General features: G+C 41.1%; 1 pseudogene across 1 annotated transcript; it reads left to right on the top strand.

Moving 5' to 3' along the window:
• Nucleotides 1–10,108: 10,108 nt before the first annotated feature.
• LOC110586937 lies at nt 10,109–10,786 on the top strand (annotated as a pseudogene). The gene has a single exon (XR_002480740.1). The product of XR_002480740.1 is annotated as a 40S ribosomal protein S5-like (transcript).
• Nucleotides 10,787–12,293: the final 1,507 nt, after the last annotated feature.

Below are 12,293 nucleotides of genomic sequence, written 5' to 3'. Positions count from 1 at the left end.
TATATATATATATATATATATATATATATATATATATATATATATATTATTCTTATGTTAATCCCCATACATTACATCATTAGTTTTAGATGAAGTGTTCCATGATTCATTGTTTGTGCATAACACCCAGTGCTCCATGCAAGGGAATTTATATTTTTAACAAATGCCCCAACTAATACTTCTGATCTGAGAAATTTGAGAAACACTTCTCCCTGTAGCCAGGTGGCTTTAAATGGTATTCTGGCTCTGGGCAGCCATTTCTAAAATCGTGAGTCTGGGAGAGCTAGGTGAGAGAAGTGGATGACTTTATACCAATTCATGCCCCTTAGAAGAAAGTGTGTTCTCTAATGCATATTCTATGGGTGTTGGATTGGAGGAATCATCTTACCCATCAGAGAGTGTGTTATGGAAGCTTTAGAATTTATACACAATAATATTCAAATGATTTTATTTTTTACATTGAGATGTCTTGTTGCTGTGGTTGGAATACTTCAGATGGTTTATGTTGTTATTTTCAATTGCTGGCTTTTATCTTGGATCCCATTCTCATCTAGGCAAAAAATCTAGTTAAAACATGATGGGCACAAGTAGAATGTACAACTTCAGTATTTTGAGGGTTGTATGGCTAAATATCCACAGGGATAGTGACATGATTTGGAGCTTGTCCTACCCACACTCAACCTTAAAAGAGATAATACCTCCTTAGGGGTGTCATCAAAGAACCTCAGTGGATTTGTCCATCGCAGTTTCTTCAGGCACCTAAAAGATTGTGAACATTTTGTAAAGTTAGCCTTCTTTCTATGATCCAAACGTTATAACACCTAACTTTGAGGAAAAAAATATAGAACTACTGTTTAAATAGGTCAAAGTGGCTTTTGAGAGATGTCCTGCCTCATGTGAAACATGCTTTGACCCTAAGTAAGTTTACCTCAGTGGTTCACTCCAGGTCATCTTACCAATGAGGGATATTGAACCTCAAAACAGAAGCTCACCACCCTCCTGCATTTGATGGTGGGTAATTAAGAAGGGGGGATATAAAAGGCCATCAGCAATTTGATGAGTCAATGCAGAGAAGGAGTAGCACATGGAGGCAAGCCAGTTCGTTCAGCCAAGGCAAGCTATGCTAACCAAATCATGTTCTGCTAGAAGAGCTGGAACAATAGAGGAACTCACCCTTCGGGGCAGACCACACACACCTGGTATGCTATGTGTGCCACTCAAGGAGATTCCATTCCCATGTGTCACCAATAAGAGCTTTAATTTCTGAACACTTTTAGAAATCAACTTATGCCATTTACTCCAGCGGGAATGGCAATCAGCCATACTGAAGAATGTTAAACAGTTCTATCCAGTCTCAACAGTGGCTTTATTGTCTCTGCATAAAAACATTTGTTTAAATATTAAGCAGTGAAATCTCGCCTGGTCATTAAAACCCATAAAAAAAAAAGAACAGGACGGAAATTGGTTAATAATCTTTGATGTTGGCCAACTGAGTGGCTGGAATGCCATTTGTCTTGGTGGAATGTCACCCACCCAGAGGAAGCCCTGTGCATCACAATCCCAGCTTCGTCCTCACACTATGTTTATAGTGTTCTCATGATACGTGCTTTTCGTCTCCTTAAACGTGCGGATGCTCAGCAAAATCGCTTTCAGTTTTCACAAAGGCTGTTTTGAATAACTGAGTCTGGATTCTTAATTTCTATTTATCACATAAAAGCGCTGTGGTCTGGGAGAGACATGTTGAATAAAAAATGCTTCTTAAATCAAAAGCTACTCAGTTACAATCTACCAGGACGCTTATTTTTTTTTTTTTCAATTTTGTTCCATTCCAAAGTATTATTGGACAGCCACAATGAGCTTATCTTCTATTTCACAGAGAGTGGGAAGGCAGGGAAGGTTCCCCTACTGTGTGCTGCATATTATCTGACCAGATAATGTGTCATCCTGATCCTGGTGACCTTCTCTTCAAATGGCCTTACTAACATGGCTATCCACCCATGTATCCATCACTGATATATTCCCAAGGGTCTTCTTACAACTTCTGTCAAACACAATGATAGGTAAAGAAGAAAGATTTCAGGCCATTCTTTTCAATCAAAGATCTACTCAGACTTGTAAATCTTTCCTCTAAATGGGTAGTATTCTCAGAAGAATAAAATACTGTCATTGCTCTATCAATAAAAAATTTTACAGTTTCTTTAAACACCTTAAAGGAAGTCAGTCTATAGATAGCATAGATAGATGAAAGATAGCTATTTTGTTAATGGTACTTGATATTTTTGCACTGTAATGTGACCATTTGGATTTTGGATAAACATATTTTTAACAAGCTTTCAAACAACATTTGATAGTATCTTGTAAGCAGTGCTGTGAATTTATTTTGTGATCCAGATGAGGTTAGGTGTCCCATTCTCCTTTATTTAAACACTTATTTACTGGGCACCAACCATGTCTCATGCACAGTTCTAGGTATGAACTGGGACAAAACTCAAGATCCCAAGAAAGTGTGGCATCCTGGAAGTCAAGAAAGAAGGTATATCAAGGAGAATAGAGCAAGCAAATATATCAGCTGCTGCCAGTTGTAAGTCAGGGGGCATGAGGATTGAGAGTTGAGTAGGGGTTTAACAACAAGGTCATTCTGACTGCTAGTAGCTGGAATGGGAGTGAGGAGGACGAAAGCCTGCTTGGAGAAGTTTGAAAGGGAAGAAAGAGGAGACATTGAAGAAAGTTCTGAAGGAGCTATACTTTAAGGAAACTTAACAAGCAGGACCATAGGGGGGAAATTTGGTCAAGAGAAAGACTTTTTTCTTTTTTTTAATATGAGAGAAAATAAAAACTTGTTTGGAAACGAATGCAAATGAATCAGTAGAAAAAGAAAAATAGAAAAGACAGGAACAATTGTCTTTTACTCATTGTATGGTTGTTTGAAGATTTAGATGTGGAAGAATGCAAGCGCTCGTAAGGTAAGAAGGAAAGATACATGGCTTATAAACCACCTCAAACAACAGAAATCAAATTGTATAAGTGGGGGGTGGTAAAGCAAAATTAAAATCTAAACCATGTTTTAATATGAATTAATGTGCTGAGTCCACAACCAATATGTAGCTTTTATTGTAGCAATTTGAGTTGTAGGCTAGAGACTGTAGAGTACATTCAGGTCAAGATTTTATTTATCCAGGATGATTGGGGACTGGGATATTTTGCCTAAGAGAATTATAATAAGTTTACCTGAAGTGGATTTGAGTGGTATAAAATATACTTAACCCTAAAACTGCATCAAGTAGCCTTGAGTCTTTTATGATTTATTTGACACACTAAGAAGTTGCAAGAAGTCTCACAGTTAATATTATGAATACTGTAAAATATTGAGTATAATACATAGGCAGATGGATTCATTTTATACTAACCCTTTTATGTGAATCTGTAAAGGACCAGACAGTAGGTATTTTCAGTTTTGTGGAGCATAGGGTTTCTGCTGTAGCTACTTTACTCTACCATTGTAGCTTGAACGTAACCATGGACAGTACATAAAGGCATGAGTGTATTCCAATAAAATTTTATTTATAAAAGAAGACAGAGGACTGGATTTGGATCATGGACTATAGTTTTCCAGCCTTTTCCCTAGAGGATGATTTATTTTTTTTAAAAAACCCCTTGACATTAGATAAAATTATATTATGGTTAAGGCTGCAGGGCCATAAATAGCCTTGGATGTCTCCCCTTTTTGGAAGTGGTGCATTTGATGTAAGTAAATCTCTGACATGAAGGCATATCACAGTATTGAGTGTTCAGGTTTTAAAGCTAGAGAAAGGTGATTTAGGATGACCTTGTACAGATCCCTTCACCTTTTTAGGCCTTAGTTTCCTCATCTGTAAAATGGGGATAACATCTATTTCATGAGGTGATTGTGAAGAGTTATGAGTTTCCTTTGGGTGTGTGTACATGCTTATTTTACTTATATCACCTTATTTCCCTGGATTTTGGCTCTTTGGTATCACATTGAGCATGAACTTTTTCACTTAAGAGTTTCTTTAGTGTTTGTTATTTGGATGTCACAGAAGTGGAGATGTGTTGTAGATCTATCTCTTAGGTAAGAGGCATCACCCACCAAATTCCACCTTCCCAAACCTCTTCATCTTACTGAGGTCTTCCAGGTCAAATGACAATTTTATTCTCAATATGGCAGTTTCTCACAGCTAGTGATAATGTCTTTGAAAGAGTTTAACCAACTTCGATCCTTTGGTTCATTAGGATGGCAAACAATTAAAATCCAAGTCCCCATCCAGAGATCTTCCTCTGTGTGAGCTACTGTGTTGAGACAGAAACTTGAGATGGAGCCATGGGGTAGAGCATCCTGGTCATGTGAATTACAGATGTTCTCAGTGCCCTTGGGTCTGTCCGGACATCAAACACTAGACAATTGAATGGTCACATTCTCATGCCTTCTAAAATGTCTGGAGATTCGGTGAACCATACTTTGCCCAAGGCCTGGCTGATGGAAGTTTGTATCTACCTAGCCGGGCGGGACTTGCCCCATTCACGTCTAACGTAATCCTACAAAGTGATGGAAGCTTCAGGAAGAGTCAGTCCTAACAATGGAAGAAAACCCAACTTCCCTTTCCTCCCCATTCAGCATCTTGAGCCACTGCAACTCAGCGAGCAAATGGGTCATCTCCTTGAACTTCCTGGGCCAGGAATGAGTTACAAATAGAAGACAGTTACTTGAAATCCAGATCTAATTCATCAGACACCTCCATGGAAATTCTAGTTTTGTCCCCATGTTACAGATGGGAAACCTGAAACACAGAGAAGTTAATAATCTGACCAGGTTGAGCGTCTTTTGGTTACTTTGTACTCAGGATCATCCTTTGGAGGCCATTACACTGGACTGTCCATCCAGATGTGGCAGTCACTTCCTCTTGTCTTCCACAGCTCTGACAGTTGGCACTGCAATGGCCTCTTTCCCTGTCGCACCCCTTTGCTCAGTGTCTCCTGCTTAGCAGGGGTTCTATGGACTTCTGGTGAATGCATGCAAGAATGAAAAGCATCAGTGACATTAGGTAAAAGCACTCATGCAAGAAAGAACTAGCTGAGACAATGTTTAAAACAAAGGGAATACTTATCTCAACCTCATCAAGATGTATCTATCGAACAAGCACAGCTTCGCTGTCTGCCCGTCACACCTCAATACGTAAAATAAAACAAAGGGGCGTCATTGCCGTGAGGAGACTCCTCGGTAAATGCTGCACTTGATTTCAGTCATATTGAGCAGTCCCCAATCACACCATGGCATACCTTTATTACAGAACATAAAATAGATAAATTCAGCAGGATGGCAAAGAAACAACAGCGGGGGCCAAGCAGGACAGAGGGAAGAAACTAGCCTGAACATTTTTGTGTTATTACAGTTCTCCTTCATTTACTCCTTTTTCCCAAGTCATTTCCATTCTAAGGAAAGGAGCAGAGATGCTCCCTGAATTTCCCTTCTGTTGTTACTTATCTAGATGGGTGGTAAGTGCATTGGGCAGAGGTCATGTCTACACTCTAGGAGACTTTCAAAAATGTTTACACTACAGGTGGGGCCGAGCCTTGTTCACAAACCCGACCCACCGGAGAAAAGAATGCAGAGTCTGTAGGAACCAACCAGCCTCCACTTGTGCTCAGGTTAAACTTTCCATCCCGATGCCAGACCACAAAGAACAGAGCGCCCCAGAAGATTCCTGGAAATTGGGCAGCACTGAGATGACCTTAAATCAGTGTTGCCTTGGAGACGGTTGCAGTGTGTTGGAATCAGCCATGGGGCTGCGTGTGTGCTGCTGCTGACCTCGCTGAAGGGAAGGGCAAGGTCAGGAGGTCTCGGAAGAACCAATTCTGTGTGGCATATTGATTTGGGCAAATATGTTTACACATGAAACCTCTTCTTTTGGTGCTCCCATTTGCCAACTACATGATCTCCTCTTTTGAATTGCAGCATAGTCTCTTCGGTTCTCAGAGAAGGTGTCTCTTATGCCAGATGGGAAAGGCTGCTGAGATTGAAACTCTGGGTGTTGGACAGACCTAACTCTCTGTATCTGCAAGCTAGCCATTAGCAAGGTGATCAAATGCCAAAGGGAGAACCTGGCTTGCCTTTCTTTCATGCCAAGCCAAGACTCGCGTCCTCCATCCCACTGGTCCTTCTATACCATTAAAAGAAGACGGGGTCTCAGCACAAAGGTACTGCTCTTGGATCTGGGAGTCTACTTCCGTTGCTCCTGTCTCCAGAGAAACCTGAGACATCTCAGCCTAGCTGGACTATAACCTGGACCCTTAGGTCCTGGTTATTTACTTTTAGGGAACAAAGAACTTGCCATTGACTAGGTAGTCAAGAACACCCAGACTCCTCAAACATCATTTTTACACTAAGGGAAACACTTCTCAGACTCCAGTCATTTCAGATAGGATTCCTAAAAAAGACATTCTTTCATTCTCTCCCTACAGGCATAAACATTCTGCATTTTAAGCTCAAAACATACAATGTTATCTACTTCTGGTGTCTTATGTAACTTTTCAGGAATGCTGCAAGACTTTCCGGGCTCCGTGAGGTTGGGAATGGGGAATGGAGAGAAGGGGGCTGGAGGTCCGGGGCGGGGAGAATGGGGAGGAGAGAAAAAAAATCCAGTGTTTCCATACATCAACTGAGTTGGCTGTGTGTGACAAGAAGTTACTGCAATTAAGATACAGGCCGGATGTGTGGGCTAAGCAATCTCAGCTGATATCGCAGGCATTTATTGATAATGAAAACTTCGAGGAAGGGAGTTGGAAAATTGTTGTCTTTAGTGGTTTCCGAGGCAAGAGGACAAACCATATGGATTAATCAAAAAAATTACAGCACCTTATCTAGGAGAAGAGAAAACTGTTTATTTTACTGCAAAAGGAATGTTTCTGTCAAGTTTTAATGTCAATCTTCTAGGTTACGGCTATACATTGTCCACTCTACCACACAGGCACATTGTCTTGCTTTAAACAATCATTTTGGAGCTGCTGAATGAGCTGCCAAGTGGCCCCAGCTATGAGAATACGGGATATACATTCAGAGGAGGTCACATCCCAAATCCCTTGATTACGTGGGCCACCTGAACCCAGCTGAATCTGAATTTGCCTATCAGGAGAAGAAGTAAATATCCCCTCTAGAACTAATGAAATAAAGTGGATTTCATTTGAAATGATGCTATTTTCAAGCAAGACATTATCAGGGAAAAGATTAAAAAAAAAAAAAAAAGCCCTGGAATTTTCTTTGGAATTGCAGTGGTAAGTTAGTGGGAATAATTAGTAAAAATCAGAACTCTTGAGGGACTAGTTTAAAAGTAAAATATAAGAATAGAATACCTTACCTAAATGCTAAACAGAGAGTAAAAAATTCTGGAAATATTACTATCATACATAGGGAAATACAATGACAGGTATAAGGAAAAGTCAGAAGCTTTCCTGAGAGTAAAATTGCAAGATCTTTTACTTAAAAACTACATGCTGCATATGAAATGAGCCTTCATAATTAGACAGTCACCACGTCTTCGTTGCCCTCCTAAAGAAGGCACTTTGAAAATTACCCCATTTCAGATTTCTCTTGGATGAGCACATTAGCATGTTTGCTGTATCATCCTCCATAGAATGAGTAAGAAAGTCACCTATCACCAATAAAACAAAAATTGAAACAAACAAACAGACAAAAAGAAAACAAAAATTGGATAGAGATGGTTCCCTGAAGCATATCTACCTGAAAAAAATTGGCCTGCTGGATTATTGAATCAATCTACATAGAGACTCATGATTATATGAATGGGTTAATATCTCATTTGGATTTTTATCAAACTCAAAATAGCTCAAACCTGGTCGGCATCGGTTCACATACTTTCTAGAAATCACTCAGGTAAGTTGTTTGAGTTGGAAGCAACCTGAAACTACAATAAGAATTTAGGCTGCTTCTGGAAGACCTTCCAATAAAAGCTGAGTACCAGGGAATTCAGATGAGCGGTCTCAGCTTTAAATATTTAGATAACATTAAGTGTCAGGTCTAACTGGAAAGTCTGCCCATGTTGAATTTACCTGTCTCATAGACTATTACAATGCCCTCATGGAAGATGGAATGCCTGGCTATCAGAAACAAATATTCAAGCTTTGTTGGTCTCTGCAGAACTTCTAGGAAAGCGGAGTAGAGAGGACCCCTTGGTACCACCTGCTCTTTGTGAAGGATGGAATGGCCCATCCTCTGACATTGCATTCCCTCTCTCCGTGAGCAAGTTTTAATCAGGCAAGTAGATACAGTATTCTGTCTGGACCCAGGTGACAGATATGTTTGTGCAATAGATGCAAACGAAGAAATTAACTTTCTTAGAAAGAGATTCATGTGTGTCCACCAATCAAAAGAGCCAGTAACTGGGGCACTGAGACTTCGAGCGACTGCATTCTGATGAAGCTCTGTTTCCCTGGCAACAGCAGCTCTGCAGACAGGAACCTGGAATTTCTTTTAATGTTGTAGAGGAGAACACATAAGCGACAACAGAGGGGCTTTTATCCAGGTGTGTTTACGAAACCTGCCTGTAGTTTCCCTTACAGGGGGAGAAAGAGGCGATTTGTAAAAATTTCCAGATAGGGGACATAATAAGTTTAGAGGCTCTTATTCCAAGGGTGTCTATTCTCTGATTTCTAGAGTATCTTTGAGGGTTGGTATGGATGTTTCATGAAACAAATTAACCATTTAATGGGCCAACCCATTAGCGTGACTCATGCCACTCATCATTTATATGATGTGTGTACACACCTACATTTATATGTGATCATACTGTTTCGGAAATCGAGGGCAGGGAAGATTCTGCAGCTGTCAATATCTTACATCATCTCATGCACTTAATACAATTTCCAGAAAAGAAACAAAGTCAATAAAGCACCACTTCTCAGTTCTTCCTGCTCACCTCACTATTGAGCAAGGACTGCTACTCAGAATGACAGTCATTTCACATGTTTTGTTTGCTTTCTTTAGCCCCTAGTCTGGGGAAATGTGTCATCCTGACTTTAATTTATTCTATACAGTGTTCATTATACTTGTGGTTACTTTTCTGTAGCATCATGGGATATCAAAATTGCAGGTAACCTTAAATACTGTCTACTCCAGTGTTCTAACCTAACTGAAGTATCACTTTCTTCCACCAGTCATCATTCTGGGGAGACAGAGAGTTGCAGCATGATCCTACCAATGAAAGGGGCCCACTCCCATATTTATCAACTTTCATTTTCAGCAAGGTCTTCAGTGCACCTATGTTTGATCCTTTGGAGGGGTACAGAATTAGTCTGCTCTTTCTTTTTTCTTTTTTTCCTCATGTTTTATATTTTAGAGCAGTTTTAGGTTTAAGGAAAAATTGAACAGAAAGTACAGGTGGTTCCCATAAACCCTTCTCTCTCCTGCATTCCCTTTCCCTTATTACCAACATTTTATATGGTTGTGATACATTGGTTATCATTGATAAGCCAATATGGATACATTATTATTAGCTAAAGTCCACTGTTTACTTCAGGGTCATCCTTGGTGTTGCACATTCTCTGGGTTTTGACAAATGCATAATGACACGTATACACCGTTACAGTATCATACAGAGTCGTTTCACTGCTCTAAAGAGCCTCCCCGTTCCAGCCATTCACCTCTCTCTCCCCGCCCCTCAACCCCTGGAAACCATTCATCCTTTCACTGTCTCCACAGTGTTTTCTTTTTCAGAATGTAATATTGTCCTAAACATACAATATGTAGCCTTTTTAGCCTGTTTTCTCTCACTTAGCAATATGCATTGAAAGTAACTCCATGTCTTTTCCTGTTTCATGGCTTGATAGCTTATTTCTTTTAATCACTAAATAATATTCTGTTGTTTGGATGTAACGCGGTTTATTTATCCATTTACCTGCTGCAGGACATCTTGGTTGTTTCCAATTTTTAGCAATTATGAATAAAGCTGCTGTAAACATTTGTGTGCAAGTTTTTATGTGAACGTACATTTTCAATTCATTTGAGTAAATACCTAGAGGTATGTCTGCTGGATTGTTAGATTGTATGGTGAGACTATGTTTAGCTTTGGTCTTCCTGTCTGTGCCAGGGTGGCACGTGGTGCACGCTGATCGATTGGGATGCCCCGGCTGTGCCCTCAGGATGACCGAGTGGGAGATAGCTGGACCTGCAGTGGTGGAGACCCCTGACATCAAGCTCTTTGGGAAATGGAGCACTGATGATGTTCAGATCAATGACATTTCCTTGCAGGATTACATTGCAGTGAAGGAGAAGTATGCCAAGTACCTGCCCCACAGTGCAAGGCGATATGCAGCTAAGCGCTTCCGTAAGGCACAGTGCCCCATTGTCGAGCGTCTCACCAACTCAATGATGATGCATGGCCGTAACAATGGCAAGAAGCTCATGACCGTGCGCATTGTCAAGCATGCCTTCGAGATCTTCCATCTGCTCCCTGGTGAGAACCCCCTGCACGTCCTGGTGAATGCAATTATTAACAGCGGTCCCCGGGAGGACTCAACCCGCACTGGACGAGCCAGAACAGTGAGGCGTCAGGCTGTCGACATGTCCGCCCTGCTCTGTGTGAATCAGGCCATCTAGCTGCTGTGCACAGGTGCCCGTGAGGCTGCCTTCCAGAACATCAAGACCATTGCTGAGTGCCTAGCAGATGAGCTCATCAATGCAGCCAAGGGCTCTTCCAGTTCCTAGGCTATCAAGAAGAAGGACGAGCTGGAACGTGTGGCCAAGTCCAACCATTGATCACCTGGCTGTGGCTTCAATGAACCTGTCTGCCTTTAGGGCAGCCTTAAAAAAAGAAAAAAAAAAAAGACTGTGTTTAGCTTTGGTAAGACACTGCCAAACTGTCTTCTAAAGTGGCTCTAAGAAGCAGTATTTTGAAACTATTTTTGGAAGGAGCAAAAAGGCATATATATATATGCCTTTTTTAAAAAGTAAGCTCAACGTGCAACACAGGACTCGAACTCACAACCCCAAGATCAAGAGTCTCATGCTCTACACACTGAGCAGCCAGGCACCCCACAAAAAGACATATTGTATGAATGAATTCATTCGTCATTTGTATATTGCTAGATATTGAAGATACATTAAATAATAGAAAGGAGTGTATTTCTTTCTTATATTAAAGGAAAGCCTAATACTATTCACACATGATAAAGACCAAATATATATTGTTTTAATTTATTACATAACTCTCAGTTCAACCAACCAATTCCATTGTGTATTTAACCCTAGAAGAGTGCCTGGCATATCGTGCGCCAGTGATGGGTAACTCTATTTGCAAATATTATTCAGGCCTTTGCTTTTATCTCATCCCATATCCTTCCTGAGTCTCAAAGTCCTTCAGCCTCAAATAACCTCCCCCTGCCCCCAGGCCCCGCCATTGTCATGGCATCAGCATCCTCTCTGCCAAAGAGCCATAAGAACCACAAGGGCGCGGGTGATGCATTCTGCCTTCCTCCTCTATTGCTGAGCTGGATCCATGTCCTTAACCTATGGCCAAATCATTCACGTGGCTGATTCCATTGTTGCTGATGTGAGGATCAAGCTTTCGCATTGTCAGGGTAGGTAGCAGCCCTCACTGCTTTCCCCAACCACCCAAATACCATCCTACCCTTCTCTACAATAAATGATACATATGTCCTGGGAGTAGAACGTCTTCTCTTCCTCCTTCCTCCCATCTTGCTTTCTTTCCTTCATTTATTGAGTGTGGTTTTGCAGGGTGAGAGATACAACTAAGACATCACTCTGTCTAGAAGAGCCTGTGTTTCATAGAGAGGGATAAACATGGAACCAGAAAAGTGCAGGGCCACGCGTTAAGTGAGATATCTCATCACAAAACTACCAGACCACAGAGAGGTGCTGCGAGTTCCTCTGTGGTGTCATGGGGGTGGGGTGTGAGCTTTCAGCTGAGCCTTGAAGTGTGGGTAGGAGTCTGTTTAAAACAGATGGGGATGTGGAGGGAAAGATGGAATGAGAAGCGAGTCCTCCTGATCAACATATCTCTGCAGAAGAAGTTAAAAAAAAAAAAAGCAGCTGGCTAGAAAGAGGTAGTGGTGTGGAGGAAGCAAAGAACATATTAGAACATTTTCCACAAACCTTCCCAAAGGGGGAGAGACCCAGCACAGCTGGAAGCCACTGAGACCAGGGAATGCCTGCTGGTACCCTGGATACCTAGAGATGCGTGTTTGTTCGTGTGAGTGTCACTTACTCTCTCATTTTGCACAAGGCAAGCCCTGCTATCTGTGAA

The sequence above is a fragment of the Neomonachus schauinslandi genome, chromosome 8, assembly GCF_002201575.2.
Source record: "Neomonachus schauinslandi chromosome 8, ASM220157v2, whole genome shotgun sequence".
NCBI classification, from domain to species: domain Eukaryota; kingdom Metazoa; phylum Chordata; class Mammalia; order Carnivora; family Phocidae; genus Neomonachus; species Neomonachus schauinslandi.
Note: the sequence above shows the minus strand (reverse complement) of the source record. Positions and strands in the feature narration are given on the sequence as shown.